Source organism: Seriola lalandi, unplaced genomic scaffold, assembly GCF_002814215.2.
Source record: "Seriola lalandi dorsalis isolate HSWRI2012SDOR001 ecotype SW California unplaced genomic scaffold, Sedor1 jcf7180002054576, whole genome shotgun sequence".
NCBI classification, from domain to species: domain Eukaryota; kingdom Metazoa; phylum Chordata; class Actinopteri; order Carangiformes; family Carangidae; genus Seriola; species Seriola lalandi.
The window spans coordinates 1,548,306-1,572,471 of NW_019525129.1; positions in this window are offsets into that span (position 1 = coordinate 1,548,306).

Consider the following 24,166-nt stretch of genomic DNA (forward strand, 5'->3'; position numbering starts at 1 on the left):
TCACTCCTCACTGCCAGATAAACATCAATTACTAGACTAGTCACTAATATATCATATCTAATGATATATAATGATTTTTATTATAACTGTATCACTACCATACTACTTAGAATTATTATTATAAAGATGTTGTTGCTACGACACACACACCACCCACACTTAATCAACACTCCATCTAACCTAATCTCCACTCCCTGACTCTTTACACCACCACATACATTATAACAGCTTCATAGTACTGTCTGTATGTTTGTCCAAAATTGAACTTATATGTTAGAATTTGTCGACTATTTCATCTTATGGACGTCTGTTACCAATAAAAAGGAAAGAAACGTGCTTTTGACAAGAGTTTTCAGTGTCAGAAAGATGTTGTAAAATCCAGGAAGTAGGTTTAAGAGAGAAAATTACGCACACGAGTGCAGTGCTGGGCGTCTGTCAGTGTAATGATGAGCAGGTGTTTAGTAAAAGGGTTCAAAGTTCAAACCTGATGTTCTGGTCATTTTTGTGGAAGTTACAGCTGAGTCCCCACAGTGACATTCAGATTCAGATTTCAACACTAATTGGTTTTGTTGTTGTTCTTCTTATTTACTCATTTAATTAAATTTACTACTCAATGTTTATGTCCCTACATGATCTAAATGCAAAGCCCTCTCCACATCCACAATGATAAAACACCCATTGAGAAAATCTAAGTCCATGTTAATAAATTTCATATCTTTCTCTACAAACTGTAAAACAATATTTACCCAAAAAATAAAATTACGGTCAGCCTCTGAGATGTACTTGGATATGCACGTATATGTGCGATTTACAGAATGTAAATTCATACTCAGGATATTTTCTTACATCAACCCAGAGGACAAAGCTCGCTGTCCCAAACCTGAGCCACAGACGTTGGTCACCAGAGCAGTTACGTTTTTGTCAGTTGATGATTAATTGCTGACTTTTTATGCGTTTTTGCTCATACTTCTCATACTTACCCAATATAAATGTTACTTAACGTGTTTTATGATGACACTGATGAAAAGCCACAAGCTGAAACACGTTGGTCTAACAATAAAGTTGTTCTGTATAGTGCGAGTGTTGCTGGAGTTCTGACCTTTGATAGTTCATAGTTCACTCATGTTATACCTGGTTGTTAGTTTGGTTTATAGAACAGATGAGCAGCTGGTTTTATTTTTTATTATGGAATTCTGCACAACGTTTGAAGCAGCGTGAAATGTTTTCTTGCGTGAGTTGATATTGGTGAAGATAAAGTTGCGCGACATTGCAAGAACTAATATGATTTGCTTAAAGACAGATATTTATCTTGGTTGAAACCCAAAGAAGCAATAAAAGCTCAAGAGATTATATTTAACAGCAATAAAAACAGACACAAGCTTATAAGTAATTAACAATAAACTGAAGCTGAACCACAGCAGTAAATTGAGTCTAAAGACACAAATAATTTGCATGTCTGCTGCTGAAATGATCAGTCTTTACTCAGTATTTTTTGTCTTTCAGATCCCTGAACTTCTGTCCATTGGGCAGGGGCGTGCTCTTCCATTACAGAGAAGGGCTGAGCACCTCAACAGAAGGAGCTGCTACCATCACCAGCTGTCTGCATGCGACATAGTGAGAGCGATGATGATGATGATGATGAGAAGACATGTTGAGGAGCTCCTCACTGCTGGAGTCCACTGGGAGATTTTGACCCCAGCTGCCTCTTTCCTGCCAGAGCTGGAGCTCACGGGTGAAGGAGAGTTTATCCAGAGCAGCTACCCTACTGTGTGTGACGCTATAACATCTCAGTAAATGAGTTAGTGAAGTGAAAGGTAGGAAAACATCACTACTATTAATTTTATTAATTAATACATTTTTGTATGATAGTAGGCTATAACTGATGTAAACACAGTTGCTTACTCAACTGCTGATGGTGCAGAGTGACTCTTAGAGTGGCACTCATACCTAATTTAAGCTCCATATCTATATTTTTTATTTAAATAGTGGGTCAAATGATTATGTGAATGCAAATGCTGTCACTCATAATGAACCCACAGAGCATTATCACTTGTATTTTCAGTTCCCGTTAGCTTCCTGAGCATGTTAGCGTCTTTCAATTCAATGTTTTTGTTTTACAGCCAAAAACTTTACTGTTTTGGTTCAGGCCCCGCCCACTCTCATCAAAAATATCTTGTAGATTTATTAATCAGAACTGCTTTTAGCATGAATGGTTCAATAAACCCACTGTACTTGACCTGCCCGGCACCAAACAGCAAATAGACGATGTTAGCAACTAGCTAGTGAACATAGAACATACTAATATTAGCAGCTAAGAGCCAGATGTTTTTCTCAGGGGTTAGTGGGATTAAAAAAAAAGAGCAAGTGAATATTGGTTAACATTACCTCGTCATCAACAAACCTTCATATGAATGTAAATGTAAGTCCATGTCTGCTGGATGTGTAAATAGGCCCACCATAGCAACAGAGGCGCAAGGTGAGGATAGGCAAACTAGGCAAATGTTTGGGGCCCCTAATGAAAAGGGGATCCCTGATGGCCCCTCATAGTAGCACATTCATAACCAAGGATAAGGGAAATCTGTAAATTGTAGCATCTCCCGCTAGTTTTCATGTGTAAGTGTGTTTATGTGTGTTTATGTGTGTGTGTGTGTGTGTGTGTGTGTGTGAGTAAGTCAAACATGGCCGTGGTGATTAGTTTGTTGTGGAGTTCTGGCCCCAAAAGGCCAAATCAGCTGATTAGTACAGGTTTATATTATTACTTGTTAAATGGAAACTAAACGGAAAAGTGTTATATCGAAGGTGCGACAGAGCAGAAAACTGCTCTGTCCTGACATCTGACTTTTGACATTTAGAACAAAAAAACTCACATTGTTGAAAAAGTCTCATCAAAACTCTGTGAACTACTGGCCTTTAAAATAATCTTGGAGTGAAAAGTTGAGTTCAATCTGGAATGGTTGTGTGAAAAAGCAAAAAAAAAAAAAAAAGCAAAAAAAAAGAGAAGAATGGAGTAGATGAAGTACAATATTTCAGTTTATGAAACATGACATATAGCAGTGATCATTGCAGAGGGTGGTGTAGTGCAACTGTTGCCTCACAGCAAGACAGTCTGCCAGACCGGTGGGGCTTCTCTGTTTGCAGTTTACATGTTTCCTCCAGGTGTTCTGGTCTGCTCCTGCAGTTCAAACGCATGTGGTCAGGTTAAGTGGAGGAGCTACATTGCCTGCAGGTTTAAGTTGTATACATGTGGCAGCCGTGTTAAAGACTGGTCATATTTTCAGGGTGTACCCTGTCTCTACCCCAGTGATTGTTCAGATAGGCTCCAGCCTCTTGCCACCCTGCAGAGGACAAACAGGTAAAACAATGTTAGGTGGATTAGGTGCACCCTGCAGTGAATTTGCCAGTTACCAGATTACATGTAAACTATAAATTTGAGCCTCCTAAAGAGAGAGGAGCTGATGACGTAAGTCCAAGAAAAGATTTTAGGACAACTTGCTGATTTCACCTCTCCTCTAAGATGCTTCCTCAGTTCTGTGTGATTAAATATGAATATATTGTTGTATTTCATTTATCGGTTGCGTTTTTCTAAAAAATTATAAAATTATATCATTGTTTTTCCAGGTATAAGTGATGCTGCCGCTAAACAGCAGTTCAGAGTTTTATATATTTGATATGAACAGTGTTGCTGACTTTAAGAGGCCTTTGTGCTGGAGGTATTAGCGATTAGCACAAGTGATTAGCGTTAGTGATAAGTATCAGAAATTCCCAGGCTAGTTAATTCAGGTATGGCAAAGGTATAGGTGTTATTGTGATCTATAAATGGTGTTTTGGGTTTTCAGGTTGTGTACAAGTGATGAATATTGCTATAAGACAGGAAGCTAGTTAGCGGAGCTAAATCTGTCAGCCAGTAGAGAGTGCTAACAAGGCTAGCTAAGCTACCTAGCTTAACCTATGACTGCAGCTAAAGGTGTCATAGTTGTCGACCTGTAAAACAGGTCATAGTTGTGTAGAATAGAGTTGTAAAAATATAGGGCTAAAATATATTTATTGTTATATGGTTAATATGTTTTTTGTACTTTTGTGTTGTGCTAGCTTTAGCTTGACATGGCTCTCTTGTTGGCTGCTGTTTCTCTGTGGCATAATCTATGGCAGGTGTTACAGCCCAGATATGATCAGGCCGGAGATGTTTTTCAGCTATATTTCATAAAGAAGACTTTACATACGACAGTCATGTGCATGGAAAAATTGTAATTGTAATTGTAATTTTAATTGCATGGAAATAGTGGGAGAAAACATGAAAAGGATAAATTCAGTGCAACACCAAGAAAGTTGTTTGTGAGACTCCATATTCTTGTAGGACAGAGAAATTAAAATGTGGAGTTGTCCCTGTGAGGATGTCTGTGGACGGCAGACAGGCCAACACAACCCAGACAAAAACAATGAGGAGAAACATATTGCAAAGGGTTGCAATACTCAAGAACAACAACTGTCAAGCTGATAGCTGATACACAGTAAAACTACAGTGTGGTTTAAAACAGCACTACAGAGAAAACTCTGTGGTCTCAATTATATATGTGCTCTGCTGGCTGGATGAGAGTAAATCAACCAGGCTCCAAAATAATGTAGGAAGTCTTTTCAGAAAAGAGGAGGCTGTTATAAGCATCTGATTAATGGTCATGGATTTATAGTGAAATATTCATCAATCACATATGGGTATATTGTTCAAGTGTCAATACCTATAGTGATGTAGTGTTACTGTAAAATGTAGAGTTCTGTGTAACACAACTGTCTCTATTACCTCACCAAACAGCTTGACACTTTCTCTTGGTTGTCAGTTTGGTCCTTGGAGACCTGTTATTAAACTTGTTTTCAACTTTTTTTTGAATGTCAAATGAGCTTGAAGGCGATAGCCTCATCTAAATGAAGGGGGAGTGCTGCCCTTATGCAGGTAATCCCTTCTTACTGAAAGTTAAACAATACAGCACAGCACTGGGTGGAAATCTGCATTTAAATAGTGTTATCCTCCTGACAGGAAGTCAATTTGGAAAAAAACCTGGCATATGGGCAATTTGTTTTTGTGTGGCATTGTTTCCAGCAGGCAAGGACGGCTCAAGCCTCTGACATCTACATTTAACTTGACAGAGTTTTTGTTTATAATGCACGTCTTGTAAGTGGTGGGAAATTAATTCTTGTGTGTGGGGAAACATACTTAAGTGTGTTTGGTGGTTGGGAAAAATGTCTTTGCAGAAGTTTAACTTTTTAGATAGTGCCAGGTTAAGATTATCATGCTCCTATGCATTTCTCTCCTGTATGCTGTAATATACTGTATCATAGTGCCGATGCTTTTCTACAGGAATGCTTTATGCATGAAGTTCTTCATTTGTCCAACAGATGTCACTCTCTTTGCATCTCTGGAGTTTTCCCTTCCTTCTGAACATGAACATACATCCTAAAGGAAAAGCACTTCATTTCAGTCTATAAGCAACATGATGATTCACACATGGCTCAGTGACAGTAAAGACATCCAGTGAGTATCTTCATATGTTTTCATAAGTTCCTCTTTTTTCCAGCAGTGTAGGTGAAAGGTCGAAGGAGTGGGAGGAATTAATGTCCACACCAGCACCGTGCACAAAATGATATGCAGGCACCATCCACAGAGACTGCGGGGAGGTTAAACACTGATATGTCATAGCAGGCAGATCGATTTGACAGGGCATTTCCTTTTGGAGCCTACTTCTCAACAACCTAAATTGCCACTACTCTCACTCCATTCAGCCAATGTCCTGATTCATTTGATGGCTAACGACACATGCACTGCAGCGATTGCCGGTCCTTTGCTTCATGGAAGAAAGCAATATCTATTTTATCTACAATAACAGGCCAGAAATCAGATGTTGACTCACTTGAGTGAATGCCAATCACAGACTCAAGGCTGACAGCACTTGGCTGCTGTTATATCAAGCAGGAAACAGCTGCTGCTTCTCACTGCTTTTTGCTGATGCAGACTACAGAAACACAGAAGGTGTGCCGTTTACTGGCAGCTCATGTGTCTGATATTTACTACTCTGTATATGACAGAAATGATACTGTCCTTTAATGTAATATGAATTTAAGGTAAACACAAAGCTTGTGCTACAGAAAATGGACCAGACTCAGTGAATAGCTCCCTAAGCTTAACATGTCCTATGATAACTGTTAATTTAGCTATACAGACTAATGAGCAGCGATGACTAACATGTCTTTGGGGTCATCAGGTGGGAACTTCCTTTCACCAGTGTTTCATCTAGTTGGTCCCACGACACCTCCAGGAGGCTAGACAGTGATCACTGGATCATGAATAATATAGAGGCTTTTCATGACATATTAAAAAGAAATCCAACAGGTAAAAAAAAGTAACAGAGTAAAACATTATTATCATGCTACCTAGCTCTTCTACATCATCTGTCTCATTGTCCTAGTTGTTTGTTGTAACACAAAAGCAGCCAAATTGTGAGTGTTATGCAATGAAAAGGTCAAATTATTATAAACAAAATGTACAAGGACAAGGTATTTCCATGTCTATCAATTCCGAGCTCATCCATGCTACCCACTAAATTACAGTAAATTAAAATAATTTCTTTTTAATCTTGTTTGGTAAATTTCAGCATGTTTTCCATATCGTTTCCAAATCATTACCAAACAAAATTCATTTTTTACTTCCTTTACGGATGGTTATGATAGGCTTGGTTGGGTTAGCTTATTTGTACCTGTAGGTAAATTTGGTTTGCAGTATAAAAAGTCATCAGTCTAACACATACACATTTAAAACACAGCACAGACAACACCATGTGCACAAGGTAAAAAACATTCATGAATTAAACATTGCTTCTATCTAGTGTTACTACAACTTATTCATATGAGATAGCTGCTGGAACAAAGCTCTCTTTATACCGTTTTGTTCTGCGAGTGGCATTGTTCATGTACTTGAATGTATGTGTAGTGTTTACCTGGAAGATTAAAATGCATATTCACCTGGGGGCAGATAAGGGCAGATCATCCTTGGCCCTTGAGAAATTCTGAATATGCGGAACATTAACATATTGATGACAATAAAGGAGGTTCAGCTATTGTATATTGAATAATGCTCAACGTCTCGGCTCTGTAATTTCCTAATATATATTTTTGTACTTAAACAGAGATAATTCTCTGAGTGTGTTATTTGAGTTTAGTTGTATTGAGTTTATAAACAGGTGTTGACGTCCAAAGGAAGAACGGCGCCATTTAAACCTTTGTAATTTCATTAAGTTTTGGAAACTACACTTGTTGAATTGCACATTTGGCTTTCACATTTTCCCCTGTTTCCCCGACCTACTCTGTGCTGAAGGAGTCTCTGGGTTAAGATAGCAAATAGAGGTCGCCTAGCAACAAAACGTAACTATAGGTCATAATAACCTGCTGCACAGTTGACCTATGGGCTCGTTTTTTACAGGACAATCTGATCCATTCATAGGACACGTCAAGCTTTGTGCCTACATCCATCAGACTAATGCCCGAGTTAACCTGGGCTTGACCTTACTGACTCCATTCACTACAATTATATATGGACTATTTTAAGTTGGCATAGAACTCAGTCTACTATCTTAAACTGTTTTGCACTAGCTAATCTGTCTTTGTTTGTTTTGTTTCTCTGACCATGTGTTGTGTGTTTGCACTGATGCTTTTACACAAATGAAGTCCCTAACAGATAAATAATAACAGTTATTTTGAGTTGAGTTGAATAAACCAGAGATATCCTTTAATATTAATATTTACTATTGTCTACCCTGTTTAAACGCAACTGCAGGTTCTTTGTTGTCATTGTAAAACTTAACTACATCCTCATAAAGGCTCAAAGCAGACATTGCTGTTGAACCTGAGCAGTGGTGTCCCTGAAGTGCCCTAGACTTGAACATTTCAAAGCTCCCATACTTTGTATTTGTTAAAAACAAAGCCTAAATAACATGGTTTACCTTGATAGGTTCTGGGTTACACTGCTGTAAATGTGTGAAATAGTTCATCTCTATATTAGATATGTTAGTTTCACATTAAATATACATTAGTTACCGAGAGCAGAGCCTCTTTATGTAGATTTAAAGGAGTTTACAGGAACGTTAGCCGTCAAAATTACAGTTGACAAAACACAAAGGCCCTGCTTCTGTCTGATCTTACTCTGTCGATTTTCCTTCACTGAACTACAAAGAGCATGGTCAAGCTGAAGAGCGGAAGGAGGACATCAAGGTTGTTGGGCTTTTTTTTTATTTTTTTTTATCAATTGGGGGCTAAACTTGGAGGAGTCAGGAAAGATAGAGTCAGGGGAGAGGAGTGGAGATAAAAGCGGCTGAAGTCTGAGGGTTGTGTAGAAGTGGATAAGATAGAGTCCAGGAGGACGTATCAAGGAGACAGGCAGAGATGTAGAGGGTGATAGGAGTTTGAAGGAGGGATGGAGCCACTCCTCACACAGCCGAGAGCAATCAGGAGACGGGAAGAGAAGAGACGACTCGGAGCGTATCTGTCATATTCTCTTCATCATCGCCTCTTTCATCTTCTGTCATGATTATCTTCTTTTAAAAAAGTCGTAGATAATGCTGATGTGGGCTCTATATAAACAAGATAAGCACAGATTTAACATAGCTTATAAATCGTAATGCGACTGCCAATATAGCTGCTGCTAGGCTAAACAAATCAGCATTGAAAAGTGAGTAAATTCAAACCTGGTGCATGCAGATCTAATGATACTGTAGCTTCATGTTTTGCAGAAATGTTTAATTATTCTGAACAACCTGCGCCGAGCTGCCAAGGTAGTATCCTTGGAGGAGAAAAAGATATTTGCATAAGGATGTTAACGTCTCTGGCTAGAGATTGTAGATAGAGGCAGAGGCAGTTTTTGAATATCTGCAGGAGGCAGAGTGTCAGACCTGCTTAGCTGGCAAATTCAGAACATGTAGGAGCAGATGGTCAAGCTGACCTTCGTGCACGATTCCAAAAGCTAAAGCTGCGTTTTCCAAACAAAGGGCGTTAGTCACATCTCAACAGTACTGATGCCAAATTATTTGTCACAGAAATACTCATCATCTGACACTAATATAAGGCAGTCAGAAACATCAGGATGGAGCTAGTGTTATTTAATTTTTGTGATTGTCAGCATATCTGAAAAGGATGTTTCAGAGTAATTTCTGACTTTCCTTCCCTGACTGTGACACTAAGCCCCAACCCTTCTCCAAGCCTGCTACTAAATATGTTCATCAGAACAGCTGCATTGATCTATATTTTTATATTAAAGGTCCATATAGTCTAAATACAGATGTCCATGTGTAGTTTGATTATAAAGCAGGTCTAGCTTCTATATTAATACTGTGAAAGTATCAAAGCTTCAGTCCACAGAGAAATGCACACAGCCTGTATTCAGAAACTCAGCCTTAAAATGAGCCATTAGGGCTTCTGTAGCCTTGTGATGTCACAACAAAACAGTCAACACTCTCAGTTATGCCCCAAGCCCCGCCCACCTGGACCCACTATTCAACCTTGCAGGATTTAGTTTCTCTGAGTGTTTACCTGAAATTTGCTATATTTTTATTTGATCACTCAGAAAAAAGTCAGCTAATCAGAAGAGAGGATTGTAGCCTCCTCTCTTCTGATTGGCTCACCAACCTATTGTGACTAGAGCTCCAGAGAGAAGCCTGAGAGAGGAGATGTAAAACTACATTGAGATGGTTTTTGTTTCTTAAAACCACAAATATATCTTCTTATCGATCAACACTTCAAATAAAACACAGTAGAAGAAGAAAATATGGACCTTTAACAATAGATCAACTGATCCATTCGCTCACCACTGCTGTTTCTCTCAGCTCTCCAGAGTGGTTTTAGCATCTTTCAGTTCATCATTTTGCTTTTATGGCCCAAAATGTTACAGTTCTGTTTCATTCTCACAGCTGTCAAAGGAGAATAAATACTGAATTTGTCAGATGAAACATGGCAACGAATACATGATAATGTTGTTTGTTTTTTTTCTTTGTGTCTGCTGTATGTGAGAATAAGCAACTGTTTCCTAACACGTTCGCAATAGACACAAGGCGGCATAAATTGTGTTTACAGCTTATTGCTGCCCCTGGTTGGCCAAAACAAGTTACAAGGAGCCTTATATAGTTTTAGGTAATTTCTTACAGTTTTGCTCTACATGTTTTAATTATGTAAGAATCCTCTGCTATGATGAATATTTTTGTTTAACTTGGTTTTCACACATAAAAAGTGAAAATAAATCAAAAACTGGGTCTGAAGCTCATCTCCTCTTACTGTCATTGGTTCACTGCAGTTCAAGGTGGAAGCACTCAGTCATGGCGCTGACACATTAACAAGTTCAAAAGCTTGACTTGACAAGGAATTATTTAAATGATAATGTTATGTATCACGCTGGCAGCATCACAGACGCCCTGTGACCGCTTGACCACAAGTATTTCTCTGTTTCACTCTTGTCACTACATGCAAACACAGATGGCTGTACAGTGTTAATAGACTATCTACTTAATTGGTTTTATGTCGTGTTGCAGGGAAATACTTTCTTTAAGGTCAAGACAGTACTGCAGCCACATCATAGAAAATCACTTATAATTCTGAAGTAACACAAAGCTCCATCAGTGAGTCATAAAAGGTTGAATATTAATTAATGAAGAGGTTTAGAAATCAGCACTTTGATATTCAGTGTTTCAAAGTAACATCTGACAATAAAGATTTGCTCCAGTCAGACCAAATCATTTATGTCAACTGCATGAAGAAGAAGAAGAAGAAGAAGAAGAAGAAGAAGAAGAAGAAGAAGAAGTAGAAGAAGAAGACATTATACTATCATATGATAGAATGGCTTTTCCTAACAGCTACACCTTTGATGCCATGAGCTTTTTCCTTCATTGAGAGTTTTTATTTGTTTGTGTGTGTTTCAATGCATATTTATATGTGTATACTTATGTGTATGTTTGTATATATATGCACTTGTTTTTCATTATTTACCCCTTCAAACTGTTGATTATATTTAAAATTTTCTCACTTTTGGAAAGCATATTGTGCTTTTTGCTTAAAAACTGCTCTATATAAAATTGCTATAAAACAATTATTGTTATTATTATTATTATTATTATTATGATTAATAATAATAATAATAATAGAGCTTTTGTTTGTGTATGTGTGTTTGGATGCATTGTATATATGTGTATGTTTATGTGTATGCGTATGTTTGTATGTGCACTTGTTTTTTATTATTTACCTCTTATTTAACTCTATATAAAATTGCTATAAAAACAATTATTGTTATTAGATAATAATAATAATGGTAAATGGACTACACTTATATAACGCTTTTCTAGTCTTATCAACCACTCAAAACGCACACATATTATCGGATATTTTTTCTCTTTTGCTAATTGTCTTATGACATAATACGACTCACCTTTTGTTTTGTTTGCAGTTGCATTGTCTTGACTTTCCCTGTTTCACAAGGTCTTAACATGGTCCTATCTCTGACACGTATTTCCACCATTAAAAAGGTTACTGAACAGACTAATGAAACATGGCCATGCCCAGCAAAACCATGTTGCAGTGCCGTTGTTGCATCTTGTAGATCAAAGTTGTTGCAATGACAACAAAAGCCTTTGAGCCAGGTGTGGTAAATAACCCTGTCAGTGACCCCAGAGATTCCTTTGAGCATGCTGCTTACAGTTAATAAGGTGTGAGACAGGCTGTGGTGTTGCTGTCAGGGCACCGGGAAGAGTAATGTCAGGTTTGGTATTTGGAGGTGGATTTTAAAGCGTGTGTCTCACACACTGCTCTAGGGCTGTGATGCAAGTGTCAGCGGTTCAAAGGCTTGCATTGTGACCACAGAGACAAGAGCAAGACTGCAAGCCTGATGAGCAATCTGCACCGAGGAGCCTTCTGGAGGGACTGAGGGTGGTTGATATGTGCTTGTAAAGATAACAGCGAGAAAGAAAAGCTGTGCAGCTCAACCTATGGAGAAAACACGAGTTATGTCTTCTGCTGAAAGGGTTGTTTGTTCAGTTGAAAATTAATCACCATCAGTAGTCAACTAATCTTTAATTTCATCTATAAACTGCCAATTGTTTATTGGTCCCAGTTTTTAATTTGTTTGTGTTTAATGCTCCACTCTTTTTTTATATCAGTGTAAAGTTAATTGCTTTGGTTGTTTGGCTGATGTCAATTGGCTTCTGGAAACTTTCATGGAGCATTTATCACAGTTATTTTACATTTTATAATCCAAAATATATTGAGTATTAGAAAAGACAATCTAATAATAAATAGTAATGAGTTAATTAATGATCGATATTCTTGTGTTAACATGTATGACAGCTGCAACATTTCACAGGTTAATTAGTCGTATGCACATGTTGAGTAGTGAGCAGTTTTGTTGAACTGCTGAGATGAAAATATCAATTAGTGCGATAAACCCATATTAAACAAATGTCTCACTAGTTGTGCACAGTCACTAACTAGTGCTGAGTGAGGCTTAACTAGTTTAAGGAAAAGATCCAACATGTGGGAAAAATGTCAAACATGTTTGTACTGAGTCTGCCACTAGTTAACTGTAGTGTAATTAGTGGACATTTAGGCTCTTACTAGTTAACTGGTGTCTCATTTCAAATCTCACTAGTTAACTAGTAAGGTCAAAACACTCAAGAGTATTAGTGGACATTTGTACGGTGGCCCTGAGAGCTCAACACACTGCAGTTACACTTGTTGTTCAGTGCTGTGCGTCTGAGCCAGGTTCATCACTTTTTCGTGTCCCCTGGAAACTCTTCCGTTGTTGTCTGTGCTATTTGCAAGGTGCTTCTGTATTTGGTTGTGTTGTGGGTATTTGCAGCACATCTGTTGTGAAAATCTTCAGAATTTGCGCCTGTTCTTAAGTTGCAGTATGTTGAGCTCTAAGGGCCACTGTACATTTGGCCCTCACTAGTTAACATGTGCCACTGTAAGATCCCCATGTTGGTGTTACTAGAGGAGACAACAGGCAACTGAAGCAGGGACCAGAACTATCTTGCATTATTCTGTTATTACATGAATTAATATTCTAATAGCTTTCCATGACTAAATGTCATGTTTGATTAACTTGACTCATTAGGCTACATCATAAAGAGCTATCCTTTCAAAATAAAACTGATTGAAACTTTGATTCTTCAGATCAAAACAGACAGTGGAGGCATATTCACAAGAAAACATATAAACAAAAATTGGTTGGCTACTATTTGCAGCAGCAGGTCCAGCAGTGTCTTCACCACCCTCCCTCCATCGCGGTGTGTTTGTGTGTGTTTGTTTGTGTGCTCACATGTCATGATGCAGTAAATGGAGAATATCCTTAGAAATGTCCAATAACACTCATGATATTGGTTGAATGAGTAGACTGTTGCAATGAAGTCCAAGCATATAAATAACAGCATGGTAGACAGACATGTTTGTCAGTGTCGCTATTCAGATTATTCCCCAACCTTTTCCTGTGTTAAATATCACAACAGCAAAGACTAAATAAATACAAAGGGATCTGCATGAATGAGTGTACCTTTGGATTAGAGGGAAATCTTTGAGAAGAAAATGACAAGCTGTTATTTGTCATTTTATCCTCTTCAATAATCTTGCTAGAGGAAACACACCGGTAAAATATTGTGGCTACCTTAACTATTGAGTATTGATTCTTTATATTGTACTATATCAGTATCAGAGTATGGATATGATTGCTATGCTGCCATCATATACATGTAATATGCTTGTTGTTCTCATTTCATTACAAACTTTGATAAAAATGGGGCTGACAGAGTTTATTTTAGTGATGTGAGCATAATCATTATTTATAATGTAGTTTATAAACACTGAGTAGTCGATACATAGTGATTTTTTTTTTTTTTTACATTATTGTATTGTATACTAGATGAGTTATTGCCGTTGATCTGCTGTTTATTTGAGGTGCGTGAAATTCTAGTAAATATGGAAGCACTAATTAGCAAGTAGGCTACCTGTGTCTGCGCTGGTCATACCTGGCTTGCTTGCTTAGCTTGTTAACTAACTAATTAGCTAGCAAGTGAAGTAGCCTTGGGTTCGTCTTCGAGCAAGATGCCCAGACGCCCAGCTGTGCTAACGATGCTAACAGGAGCGTATTCTTGCAGTCTCGGCTCCACACATGCCCCACCTCTTTGCCCATTTTTGCATTAGCTGGGAGTTAGGCGGAGTGACACGCTCACTCTGAGCTTCAAAACCGCTCTTCAGAAACCTTTGGGCGACGTCACGGAGGCTGCGTCTATCTGTGTTCACAGTCTATGAGCTGCAGTAATATACAGTGGCAAGGAAAAGTATGTGAACCTTTTGGAATTTCATGGTTTTCTGAGTAAATTTGTCATAAGATTTGATCTGATATTCATCTAAGTCAAGGGTATTGACAAATATAATGTGTCTTAAAAAATACCACAAAAAAAATTTGATCTTTCATGCCTTTATTGAGAATAACCAAAAAATCCTCATAGTGCTTGTGGAAAAAGTATGTGAACCCTTGAATTAATGACCTCAAAAAAGCTAATTGGTGTCAGGTTTGAGCATAGCTGGAGTCTCGTTAAGACAATGAGTTTGGGGGTGTGGCCTAAAGCTACTTTGACTGATAAAAACCCCCTAAACTTTTGGAGTTTGTTTTGCAAAAGAAGAAGATGTTTATGTGAGCCATGCCTCGCCAAAAAGAGCTTTCAGAGGATCTACGATCAAGAATTGTTGATTTACATAAAGCTGGCAAGGGTTACAAAGTGGTTTCAAAGACTTTAAAAATTCACCAGGCTACAGTTAGGCAAACAATCTACAAATGGAGACACTTTGGGACTGTTGCTACTCTAACAAGAAGTGGACGCCCAGTCAAAATGACACCAAGAGCACAACAAAGACTCATCAATGATGTAAAGAAACAACCCCGAATGACAGCCAAAGATTTGAAGGCATCATTAGAACTGGCTAACATCTCTGTTCATGAGTCTACAATACGTAAAACATTGAACAAGCAGGGTATCTACGGCAGGACACCACGAAGGAAGCCACTGCTTGATAAAAAGAACATTGCAGCACGCCTGAAGTTTGCAAAAGAGCACATTGACACTCCACAGCGGTATTGGCAAAATGTTTTGTGGACTGATGAAACTAAGATTGAACTATTTGGAAAAAACACCCAGCACTACATCTGGCATATCGTCATGAAAACAGCATCCCAACCGTAAAGTATGGTGGAGGAAAGCTCATGATTTGGGCCTGCTCTGCTGCATCAGGGCCTGGCCAGCCTGCAATCATTGAGGGGAAGATGGAGTTTATCAGAGAATTCTTCAGGATAATCTGAGAATTTTTGTACATCAGATGAAACTCTCTAGAAAGTGGGTGATGCAACAGGACAACGACCCAAAACACCGGAGCAAGTCCACAACAGACTGGTTCCAGAAAAACAAAATCCACCTTTTGGAGTGGCCAAGTCAGAGCCCAGACCTCAACCCAATAGAAAATGCTATGGATCGACTTGAAGAGAGCCAGACACATGAGACGTCCAAAGAATATGACAGAGCTTAAGCAGTTCTGCCAGGAAGAACGGGCAAAAATTCCTCCTCAACGATGTTCAGCCTGGTTCAGGTTATTGCTGCTAAGGGGGGGGTCAACCAGTTATTTATTCTAAGGGTTCACTTACTCTTTCCACTGCTATTTTGAATGTTGAATGAGTGTGTTCAATAAAGACATGAAAGATCACATTATATTTGCTTGACTTAGATGAAGATCAGATTTTATGACAAATTTATTCAGAAAACCATGACATTCCAAAAGGTTCACATACTTAAATTAAACTTTGCTTTTAAAAAAGTTTTATCCATCACTAAAGGCTTTTATTTTGAATTAGACAGTCTTACTTCCTCTCCTGGTATTTCTGTTGATAAAAAATTAATGTGACCATGTTGAAAAGAGAGAATGAAAAAGCAATGAAGCAGAGGAGCTGCTTTTCTGTTTTACTCGCTCACTATAGAAAATAATTACACAGCTTTGTGTTTCACTGTTAAAAGGGCAAAAAGGAAAAATAAATCAAGCAGTGAACAGAAAAATAATTTAATACATTTTGTTTCATTGTTGTGCATAGAAAGAATAATTCATCTGACATTACATGCATTTTCATGCTTTATTCTGCATGGATAGTTAGCAAGGAGCAAACGGAAAACGCTCATCAGGTTTTATGGGGATGCATTTTGGCTGGCTGGAGTTTTCTGGGGGGTTCAATTTATCCCCCTTTCCTGCCTCCTGATCAGCCTGTAGTGCAGCATGAGTAGAGAGCATTTTGGCTTTCACTAGTTGAGTTGTTAAGTTAAAATGTCTCACTAGTGTAAAAAAAAAAGGGGATATTTTGGACGTCACTAGTTTTACTACTAAACTAATGTGACCAAATGGCAAACTAATGCTGACAATGAACAAAGGAAGGAGGAAGGGGAGGGGGAGGAGGAGGAGGAGGAGGAGGAGGAGGAGGAGGAAACTGAAATTCTGTTTTTCCATAGCTGTGAACTGGGAAAAAAACCTCCCTTCAACAATTTCCTATAAATGCACTTTGTATATGAGACAGGGCTGTATAGCCTTAGTCGTGTTTGTGTGGTGCAGTTTCACCATTGTGCTTGTTTTGTTTTCATACAGAACTTTTCCTTTCCTCACCCAAAATAAAAAACACCAACCTGAAAACATCAATGTTTATTTCTGTAGTGCTGTCAGGCGTTTTGCTTGTGAGTGAGTTTGAGTAAAAGCATTAGCTTTCTGCCTTTACCACAATCATAACTTTAAACACTGAGAGCTGAATGCATTTAATCTGTTTGTGGTGGATCCACCTGACCCCTGTTGTACAGACGATGTAACATGTGACTGTGCTGCTGTGATGTCAGACAAGCAGTGGTGTAGATGAAAGCAGCGTCTGCAGAAACAGCGAATGTGGCTGGAGAGGGAGGGTCTAATATAGAAGCTGTTGTCACTGGTTATTGGCTACTATGCCAACTATTATATTCTCAGTCTGCGAGAAGGACCACATGTGAACTTGCTAATAGAAAGAGCAAATGTGTTTGCACACACGCTGAGACTTTTCCAGTCAGTTCACTCAGAGAATATAGAGGAAACTTTTACATTTGCTTACACGCTTACAAGTGTGTGCCTTCTGGCAAACGTGCACACACACACACACACACACACACACACACACACAGGCGCAGTATAAATGGAAGCTGAAGCGTGGGACTGATGTATGTGTTAAGATGTGTTATCTGCTGTAACCCACGTCTCCAAAGTCATGGGAAATTGAACAGTGTTCCTGCCTTGTTCCATCCACACAGGTCAGGCTCCACCACCCTTTCCCCCATTCAGGTCTCACCTTTCCTCCCTGTGTATCACCTTGTACAATTTGTGGTAGATGAGAACCATGAACAAGGTTTGACCTGTTGTCTGTTGTTCAGATAAACAGAGACTGCTCGTGTTTTGAAGGATTACTTTTTGCCTGAAGTGATTTCAGATAGTGTTGGACAGATGATATTGTACATCTGAAAGACATCTGCGACATGTCAAGCAGCTGTCCCCATTATCTGCTCATCATTAAAAATACAGACAGCAACATTAAAGCTGCACTGATCAATGTTTTGAAAAGGGGTCACATGATGTGTAATGTCAAACTTGACACTTATAGTGACAAACACAGAGAATTAGAACTTGCCTATCCAGTTCCTCTCAGCTCTTCGGAGTCGTTCAGTGTTTTTTAGGTCATCGTCTGGGTTTTTTACGGTGTGCACTGTTTGTGTTTTACTAGCAACATTTCCATTGACCTTGTTTGTGATGGCAGCTGTTTTCAACAAAAAAGCTCTAACAGACCTGTCGTATTCTACCTGCCCGGTACTAATCTTTAAACACATTTGGATGTTGTGCTGTGTCTGCTGGATGTGTAAAACCAACCAAATTTGTAAGGTGATAAAATAGTTTTAAAACACATGGGTCTTATTGTCATGGTTTGCCATGGCAGACACTTTTTGTTAGTTTTGTTTTGGACTTTGTCACTTCCTGTTTTATTTTGTAATAAGGTTTTCTTGTGTGTCTCAGTGTTTCGCTTCCTGTCTTGTTTCTCTGTGGTGATTGTCTGCCCCGCCCTAATGTGTTTCACCTGTGTTCAATCACCCTTGCCTCCCTATATAGTCCTTGTGCTTCCCTTTGTCTGTGTCGGTTCGTCTTTTTAGTTCAGGGTTTGTTCATGTCTGATTTTTCGTTAAATAAACCTGCCTGCACCGTTTCCCAAGAGTTGACTGCATTTGGGTCCAACTTACCTCGCAAACCTTTTGACACTTATCAGTCACAACTACCAGTGGTATGAATTAGAAGACCTTGTTGTCTTTGCAGCTGCTCTTTGCTGTTCCTCATTCGCAGTATTTTACCGCAGAGTAGACAATGTGCTTCCTGTTTACACCTGCACGTGCATGCCCAGTGAACGTGAATGGTCATGTGATATGTGTGTTTCAGGTGCGATAGTCTTGAGTGTTAGTGTGGTCACAGCCTGCGGTTGATATTGACACCATACGTCTCTCAGCCCAGTCATTAAAATATATTGATGATAAAGGCATGATTACACTCACTCACTTTCTCAACTGAAAAAAAAAGAAGGATCTAACCAATGATGCTACACAGCACCTCCTCTGTAGTCAGTGTCCGTAGGTGAATATCCATTCACTTACTCTACGTTCACTGCAGCCGGAGCGAATCTTTCTCGCTCTCGCTGCTTCCATCTGCATGAGCCACATCCAAACAGGGCTGAAAGCACATTATGTGTGAAATTCCATAGCTTTATATTTTGTGTGTATTGACTGATTTGAAGAATACTGATTTGAGCAAATGTCTTGATGTCAGACATAGAGGTAATGACCTTGGTAAAGCATTAGTCTGAGTGAATGCATCTCACCTTACAAAATGATTAACATTTGTTTTATTGGCCAAAGACGCACCAGAGAACAAACTGTGCATTTTTAATAGGTATTTTGACTTGGAGCGTACAAATGCAGAGTCTGTCTTGAGATTATAATGAAAACGCTTAGAGTAAAATAAAAAATACATTTCATAGATGCATGAAAAGGGCAAAGCTGATTGCGTCTTCCAATAAAAAATAAGTGGAGAAATGATTTCCCTGCAGCTGCAGTTTTATAGTATTGACTCTTGGTGACCTCAGTAATCTTGTTAAAGCTGCCGGTCATTTTGTAGTTTTAACATATAAAAGACGGAGAGTCTTCATCTCACTCCCAGTTTTCTCACGGTCAGATGATTTGTCAGCTAAATATGAATGAAGTGTTATGGACCGAGGGGATGGGTTGAATACCGTCACAAGGGGCAGAGCGGCGAGGCGCTGCGGTTTGAGGAAGAAAGGGGGCAATCAATCGTGGCTTCTTGCCAGAGATATGGGCTGTTTATTCAGAGAGAGGGGAAATAAGATGGGTCTCGAGATAGTCTGGAGGAGACACAAAAACACAATGAGGTAATCAGATTCCCCCCCCCCCACATTTTCATACACAAGACCTTTTTCAGAGAAAGCCTTTAAGCCACTGGCTTTGACCCGACTCTGCAATGTGATTTTCTCATGCTGAATATTGAATTAAACAAAAGCCTTCAAATTGTTTCAGGTTAACCCATCAATCTGTGAGGGATCATACCCAATGAATTGTACATTCCTCCAATGTAATGGAAAAGAGTTGGCTCCACATTCACACAAACATCAGATGGTTTAGAAATGTAGTTTGTGTGGTTCTCTGTCTCTGAGCAGCTATTATTTATTTTTTAATTGGTTACATAACTAACCCAACCTCCAATCTCTTTAGCCACAACTCACCGATGAATTAATTTAGATCTGCGAACACAAAGTCCTGTTCACTGCAATACAACAAAAACAAACAAACAAACCCATAAACAAATGTAACATATGTGTTGAATTTCCATATAAAACCCATTAGAAATTGGAACAATATTGATATATGTGTCTAGCTAAGCGGTTCCCAACCTGTGGGCCGGTCGCAAGGTATTGCAAGTGGGCAGACAAATCATTTGCAAAACAGCACAACTGTGGTGAAAAGATGGAATTATATATACATAAAAAAGTGCGAGCCAAAAAGATCACATCCATGGCAAAAAACTGGAGAATCAAAATGTACAGCTGGTTAGTAACAAGGAAGAGTCTAAAGGAAAGAGTCAAGAGACAGATGGTGAATCGACAAGTGATCTCTCCTGTCAGACAAAATAGAGAAATTGATCTTCCTCTGCTTTCAGTTCAGTCCAGTTCAGTTCCATCAATATCGTTCATTAGAAGTCATTATTTGGCCTCTGTATTGTTACAGGGTCAAGATGTCGGCCGCCAACATTTTTGAGATTTTCAAGTGGATCATGAGTTGGTTAATGTTGGGAACCACTGCTCTAATATATAAATATATACAATTATGTATGTCTACGTATGTATGCTTATATTTGTTTTATGTTACATTAATATATATCCACCAAACCCTGTCAGTATATGTTGATATTATAAACAGTAGGGTCAAAAAGTTGTTGTTTAAAATCAATGAGAATTTTATTAGAAAAACATAAGCACATTTTAAGCAATTTTTAAATGTATGTTGTTTTAATAAATTTGCATCTTTAAATTAGGAACCACTTTACAATCAGGCTACGCTTAAGGATTTATGAACGGTTTATAAATAGTTCATTGGTTAGTTTGTTAACACTTTATAAATCATTTATAAACTGTTAGATTAGATAGAAACGGCAACAGTGACCTGTTGCTTGCCAAATAGTGAGCCCACTTCTCTGCACTGGTAAAAGGGAGACTTATTGCCAGTTCTAAATAATTGTAACTCATTAATAAATGATGATTTACACTTTACAATACATCTCCTTTTATCAGTTATAAATAGAAGAAACTCATTAGTAAGATTAACGAGTAAGATTAATGAATAGTGAGCCTGCATCAATACATTAAAACTGTGTTATAACTTGTTTATAATTGTTTATTTATGATTTATAAAGGGTTAACAACCTAATTAACGTAATTATAAACCATTTATAAATCCTTTATAAGGGTTGTCTACCGTGATATATCTCTTTATAGGTGACATATTGCAACATCATTCTTAATATAGGGACATACAGTATATGTCATATATTACATTTCTGTGTGAGAAAAAAAAAGATGATGTTCTGCCTCCTGAGAAATGAGCTCCATCATCCTCCCACCAGTGATTCTGGGAGCTCCGGCTTCATCCCGTTGGCTCGCCAATGTTGCTTACAAACAGCGACGGGAGTCTGGCACCAGTTTCTCAGAGACAAACACACACCAAAATGTCCCACGGGTCTCCAGTGGGCATTTGGTTCGTGTTCAGCAGGACCGGCTTCTGATCATCCTGAGAGTCTTGTCTAAACCCCAGCAGGTTCTGGCAGGCTGCATGTGTTTACTTGGTCTCTTAGCATCTCATCTGCTTTACAATTAATGTGATGTCATAGACATTTACGCGCCTGCACGCCCATAAACTGATATGAGTCCCATGAGAATAAGAGCAATGCAATTACACCAGTAAACACGTAGAATTAAAGGCCTCAGTTCTAATAATGTAAAACTGGATTTTAATTTATGCATATAGATGACTCTACTATGGGTTTTCAGAAGGGTTTCCATTTAAAAGTGTAACACTTCCACAAGATAATAGTGTAACCTTAACACTGTCTTAAATTACTAAGAGCCTTAAGATTCAGATTTAGGTTTATGTAACTGTTTATCACATTTCCAACACGCAGGAGGAAATGAAGACAGCACTAAAACAATAAAAGACTGTTATGCAAAATTGCTTAAGAGCAAAGAATTGGTTTAATATTCCTACAGCTGTAGTAGAATTGAAAAATGATGCAAATAAAGACAGCAGGAGTCGATAAAAGTACATATGCAAATATGGAAAGCTTACAGTTAGACTGTTATTGCCTGTGTGAAACAGTTATTGCTGCCAAAATGAAGCTTTTACTCATTTCTCTGTATTATGTTGGCATTTGGTAAAATCAAATTGGAGCAATAGAAATACAGTATCATGGGAGCAATAACACCATAATTTACACCGGGAGGGCTGGTAGGGGAGAATGTGATGACACAGTTAATTTAGTCGATGATCACATCATGTGAGATTGTACAAAAATGATGGCATAGCGTTATGGTTCTTATTTTAAGTCTCATTTTAAATGTTCATTTTGTTTTGGACATGACAAACATACTCACAGTGCTTTAATATCCAAGACACTGAGTTCATTACAACAATCATAGAATACGCACTTTATTTAATCCATTATGCATGGAGTAAAATCCATTCTAAGAGCAGCAGAGCTGTTGTCTGCTCATGGAGAAGACACACATGAAGCTGCAGTAGAAATACAGTAGAGGCATGAGTAACGGAGAGCATAAAACACATAAACTCCCTCCCACCATAATAATGTAGGAAGTTAATGATACGGTCATTTTCAGTTTGGGAAGTAATTATATATACTGTAAATAGTTTGCATGTTCTCCCTGTGCCTGCGTGGATTTCCTCCGGGTGCTCCGGGTTCCTCCTACAGGCCAGAGACATGCAGCTTCAGGTTAATAGGTGAATATGTGAATGGTTGTTTGTCTCTATGTGTCAGTCCTGTGATAGACCGGTGACCTGTCAACGTTGTGCCCCGCCTCGCTCAATGTCAGCTGGGATTGGCTCCAGCCAATGGATGAATGAATGAATGAAAGTAATGCTAGGTACTACTGTGAGTTAGCATAATGGGCTTTACTTGGTCATGGATGCTAAAGTTTCCAGCTGACACTAAAGCAGATAAACACACTTTGATTCACGTCTCACACTTTAGCTCATGTATTTATGCCTCCGTGCTGGTGACAGGAGGAGCCACAGGCATATTGTTTTCAGGTTGTCCATCCGTCCGTCTGTACATACGTCCGTCTGTCCAATTCTGGTGGACACGATATCTCAGTGGCATCTTCACAGAACTTCTTCAAATTTGGCACACACATTTACCTGGACTAGAGGATGAACTGATTAGATTTTGGTGGCTAAAGGTCAAAGATCAAGATCACAAATTTCACACAAATGGTTCATATTTTATATGACTCTGGATAGTAATAGAAGACACCACCACCACAAACAGGTTGAGGGTTAGATGTTCACTGAACTCACTGTCATGTTGATGAAGCCAGTGTGTGACGTGGAGCATGATCCTGCTGGAGGGAGCCATTAGAAGATGGTGAACTGGGGCCATGAAGGATGAACATGGTCAGCAACAATACTCAGACAGACTGAGACATTCAGACCAGGATTGATTGGTGTTAAGAAGAAAACATTGCCCACACCACCACACCTCCACCACCAGCCTGGACTGTTGACACAAGGCAGGTTGTCTCCATAGATTCAGACTCTGACTCTACCATCTGCTGACTCAGCACAGATCCAGATCCATCAGACCAGGTGACAGGAAGTAGAACCTGACGTGGTCTTCTGCTGTTCTCGGTTGGACGTGTTGTTCACTCTGAAGCTTCTCTGCTCACCACACTTGCAAAGAGTGGTTATCTGAGTGACTGTAGCCTTTCTGTCCATTCTCCTCTGACCTCTCCCATCAACACTGATCTGCTGCTCACTGGATGGTTTTTATTTTTGTCTCCAGTAAAAACTCTAGAAACAATTGTGAGTGAAAATCCAGGAGATCAGCAGTTTGATAAACACTCAGACCCTCAGTCTGACACCAACAATCTGACCACAGTCACTGAGATCACATTTTTTTAACTCAAGCTCCTCAGCTGTATCTGTACTATTTTATCCATTGCACTACCACATGACTAGCTGATTGGATACTTGCATAAATACGCAGGTGTCCAGGTGTCCCTAATAAAGTGCTTGGTGAGTATATATAGCCAGGAACACACTGTACGCGTGGCGTGAGCATGGCGGCTGCGGAACGTTTCTCGATCTACAGATTTGGCCTCTTGCCTGTTTGGATGCCACGCGCATGACCCAGCAGACTTAGACAGAGAAAAGACCTGATGATGTCATATTCACATCATACCGGCAACATCACACAAAACTGACAC